Here is a 4,922-nt window from a genome sequence, read left to right on the forward strand (position 1 = left end):
GGGAGGGGAGGGAAGGGAAGAGACTTCTGATAGGTAGCTTTATAATGAAAGTTAGTTCCCTTAGTGAAAGGAAGTTTGAGATTATGTTGAAATTCTTTTCTCTATACACAAATCCTGGTGGAAGTACTAATGAAACAAAAAAGAATTAAAGAAGAAAGGAGCTTGAATAATTAATTCAGATGCTAACAATAACTGATCTAGTTATGTACAGTAGATATGCGGTGGTAAAATCTAATGCAAGTTTTCAATAGAGCTTGTTTTTAAAACAGGTTGTTCTAAATAAAAATAGATGACTGAAGTATGTAAAATAAGCTCAAAATGAAACAGTGTTATTAGTCTCCAATTCAGGATTAATCTGACTAAACTGTGCTCTGCAGAAGTTTTTTTTTTTTTTTTTTGGTACCGGGAATTGAACTCAAGACCTTGTGCTTGCCATGCAGGTACTGTGCCCCTAAGCTATCTCCCCAGCCCCTCAGGAAAATGTTTTGCTACTGAGGATTAATTACTTTGCCCAGAAAGTCCATATGCCACAGATAGCCTTTACTGAGAAACCAACTGATTTAAAGATGTGCTTTATCTTACAGATGATTTAATGTCCAAGAATAAGTCACTCGAAGTGAGCTATACTAGTTGTTTTCTATACCATCGCCCACCCCCTTTTCTGCCTCAACTTTTTAAAAAACAATTTCTCCTGTGTCCTCTATAGCCTTGGCTTTTGTTTCTTTTCTCAATTTCTTCCTATTGGCTACACGTTCTTATTCTACAAGGGGGTTTACACATCTAAATCTAATTAAAACCAAATTTTCCTCAATAGTGCCTTTCTCCAAAAGCTATAAAATATTATCTCATTTACCTTTCACTGGTAAACTTCCTAAAATTTAAATATACTTCTCAGCTCTGGAGCCTCCTCATTTTACTTTAACCCTCAGTCAGGTAAATTATCTCTGTGAAATTACTAAACATGATCTCTGACAACCCAACCATGATTAAATCAGAACTTAGTCTGTCAGCTCTACACTATTTTCTCATTAATCAATTCCTTTCTGGGTGTTTTACTAACACTGAGATTTATTTTGACATTCAGTTCACCTGTTTTACCTTCTATGACATTGTTATCCCCCAACTTTTCCCATTACTCTTCCACAATCAATGAATATTCCTTCTAGACTCCTTTCTACTTCTCATATCTTAAGATTATTCCATTAGTTGTCTTTTTTTCTTTTTTGTCTTTTTGAGACAGGGTCTCGCTACGCAGTTCAGGCTGGCCTTGAGCTCACTTTGTAGCCCAGGCTGGTCTTGAACTCACAATGATCCTCCTGCCTCAGTCTCCCGAGTGCTGGGATCACAGGTATGCGCCACCACACCCGGCTCCGTTAGTTGTCTTGACTCCATTTTTTCTCCATTCTTGTACATTTATATGTGAGCTATCTTCTAATCTGATGCCTGGACATAAAATTGTCAGTATCTTCCAAGAAACCTCTGCATAAGAGTATGTGTCAGTACTCCAAATGCACAAAATTGAAAGGCAAATTCACCATCTTATTTTTGCTGCCACAGAGGAATAACAACCGTAAAGCAAAACAAAACAAATAAATGAAAACCTTCAACAAGGTTGGATTATTGATGGCTCTCTATCACTTCCCAGAACCAAATAATTATTTGTTTGTGTGTATTTGCTTGCCTTACCACTGCACCTAAAATGAGCAATTTTGTGTTTTTGTTCACTTATATCAATCTTCACTGTAGAGATCTATACTTCATACCTTCCTGAATGCTCTGTCTCTCATGTCTCAGACAGTTATGGATAGAAATTGTGACTGCTTTTCTTGTGAATCCTAGGATGTAACACCATGCCTGGATTGCATTCTCACCCATTTCCTGTCTCACATTTGCTCACTCCTCGGTTTGGTGTTCATAATATTTTGAGCTATGACAGTGTTATGAGTTAGGCCAAAGCTGTTCCTCCCAAGGCTCATGTGTTCAAATATGGGCCTTTTGGAAGGTGATTGAATCATTGGGACATTGACCTCATCAGTGGCTTAACCCATTCATTAGCTGAATGGACTCTTAAGTTATCAGACCTGGGTGGAGGAAGCATATCATTGGGCAGATACCCTTGAAGGGTGTATCTCTTCTCTGGCTCTTCTATTCTCTCTCCTTTGGTTGGAATGAAGTGAGCAGCTTCATTCCACCATGACCTTCTGCCATGATGTTTCTGCCTGGGAGTCAACTAACCGTGGCCTGAAATCTCCAAACCTGCGGGCTACAATGAACCTCTTTAGATTTAATTTGTACATGTCAGGGATTTTGTCCTAACAGCAGAAGAGCTGGCTAATACAGAAAGTATATGTACATATTTCCACGTCAGCCTCTTCAAGGAAAACTCCATGACTATTCTCCTCAGCCTTTACCATGGACAGTTCCTGACATATACGTGGTACTCCGTGAACATTAGATGCACAAGCTGCATTTTTCATCTGCCTCTTTTCTCAAGATATTGACGAAGTAGGGTATCTGTACCTATTAGGTAAAAAAGAAGAGAGGAAGGCCAAGACAGGAGGTGATATTCTTGTGTCAATATATTAACCTATGTGTACCATCCACTCTGTTAGGATGGAGATGCAGAACTGTGATCTGGTCTGTGGCCGTGCACGAAAGTGGAATAGAACGGAAAACCTAATGTCATAGTGAGGTGAAAACACTGAAAAGCATGAAGCCTACATAACTGTTAATTTAATGTTCCTGGATGCTCTCGCAGGAACCCTGAGAAAATTCAGCAATGTATATAATATGCCATTGAACAACCTGTACATTGAAACTATTTTATAGACTTTATCCAGAGAAACACACACACGCACTAGATATCAGCACACCTGCTACAGAGCATCTGAAATTGTTTACAATAGAAGTGAATTTTGTTACTTCTAGGCATGATAATAAAAGCTGCCACTGAGTGTTCCAGCCTTACACGATTTTAATTCAGCATCTGATTCTAAATGTGAAAACCCATATAATGTGCAATTCAGCTCAGCCACAGTTGCTTTTCTTAAATGATAAGATGAATAAATGCTAAAGATTTCCATGATTTGAAAAATTCCCATGTATATAGGACCATGCGGAAGTGAAAACTCTACAGAGGCCACGTATTAAGGTAACAGATTTTTTACTTGGTGGTCCCTCCAATCCATAAAATCGTTCCCATAGCTTTCACAGCCTCTGACACAGCGCAACAATCTCTTCATCTGCAAATGATGACTGAGATAGAAACATCCTGATGCATTTCAGCACTTGCCACCTGCACCATCACACACACACACACACACACACACACACACACACACGTCTTTCCACGAGAGAAGGGAGGGAAGCATTTTTTAAAGTCTTACAAAAATTATTTTAAAAATCATTTGAAACTGATTTAAATGAAATTTTTACGTGTGGAATTTTTATACAGTATTTCGTTCTTCTGATGATTTTAATTATGTTAAAAAGAGGATTTAGGGGAGATCATGAGGAGCAACAGAGAGAAGCAAGGCTGTTGCAGGCGATTTCCACCTCCTGAGTCATTCCACTCTAGCACGGCTAATGTCACGTGACCTAAAATAATCTAAAACGTGAACACCTTTGACAATACCAACTATTCTAAATGGTCACAGTCTGATCATCACAAATGTACTAAAATTTAAAGAAGTTCTTTTTCATGGCAATTGATTTGTTTTCAGCCCACTCCTCATCTTCATTCTGGGGGAGGGGAGTTCCCATGCTATCATTCCAAGCCTATTGAACACATTACATAAATCTTCACTCATGTGGGAGAGGTGGCTTACATCTTGTTTCTAAAAGGTAAAGGCAAAGGCATAAGCAATCCACGCCATTGTAGTCATAGCAATTGTTCAAAAGGGCTTCAGGCTCAGGCTGTTGGTGTGGCTCCCGGGCTGCTCTCATAAGACTCAGCCCGGAGCGCTGGCAGAGCCACTGCCATGTTAATCTGCTTCATTACATCTCTACAGTTTGTTCAGTACATTAAGGAGCAATATTTCCCTTGTGAGAGGAAGACCCATCGCTCACTTTGAAAGCTTCACCTTTTAGAGGTAAACAAATACAGCCAGAGATGGACACTAAAGCCTAGAAATCCAAGGAAATATTAAAATACAACATGTCATAGGCAGAGCTCAATTTAGCCTAGGATGATTTTTAAATGCAGAGTAGCTAAATTTAGACCTTTGGAGTCTTTTAGATCCAATACAATATCGCAAAGCAAATCTTATTTTAAATGCCACTATCAACATAGACAATAATTTATTAATAGGTCAAAAATAGAATCATGTTGACTTACCTGAAATAAAGGGAATTGTAAATCGTTGAATAGAATCCATGAATGTGCTGAATCTAGTAATCTCTATGCAGCTCTTTAGAAATCTTTCTAGAACAGAAAGTAAAATCTCACGTATTCTATCCTCACTAAAGAATAAAAAACAAGGAAGGGCGATGACAGCATCCTTTCTGCTTCTGCCTTAGCTTTCTGTTCTGACACTCACTCGATGGTACCCACTGTCTGTTAGAAAACAGCATGCTAGATGAAAAAAATAAAATAAATAAATAAATAGAATGCAAGCATCTTGCACCACAGCGCCATCTCCTGGTTACAAGTGAAATCGTTTTAATTCAAGATCCTTTGGCAGTGCAGTATTTAACATGTATTTTTAGGTGGTGTGTAGTCCATAATTCCACTGTAGTTGAAATCAACTGCTCTAATTAATTTAAATTAAACATTTAAGAGTGCTTATATTATGAACTTGCAAAATTTTAATTCTACTTCTAGCAAATTTGCTTTATATTTCAACTGAATGGATTCATCCATAGCCTTTTTAAAAATTCAAATCTTACCTTAAGACTTCTTTAACTTTATGGATTACCTGAAA

General features: G+C 38.0%; 1 protein-coding gene across 2 annotated transcripts in view; it reads right to left on the reverse strand.

Moving 5' to 3' along the window:
• Scn2a (sodium channel, voltage gated, type II alpha subunit) overlaps positions 1 to 4,549 on the reverse strand; it is a 124,123-nt gene extending 119,574 nt beyond the window's left edge. For both annotated transcript variants that reach the window (XM_005393296.2, XM_005393297.1), the window contains exon 1: positions 4,337 to 4,549. The gene's annotated coding sequence lies outside the window, so the exon portion shown is untranslated. The remainder of the gene's footprint in view (positions 1 to 4,336) is intronic.
• Positions 4,550 to 4,922: the final 373 nt, after the last annotated feature.

Source organism: Chinchilla lanigera, unplaced genomic scaffold, assembly GCF_000276665.1.
Source record: "Chinchilla lanigera isolate Chin_1 unplaced genomic scaffold, ChiLan1.0 scaffold00048, whole genome shotgun sequence".
NCBI classification, from domain to species: Eukaryota; Metazoa; Chordata; class Mammalia; order Rodentia; family Chinchillidae; genus Chinchilla; species Chinchilla lanigera.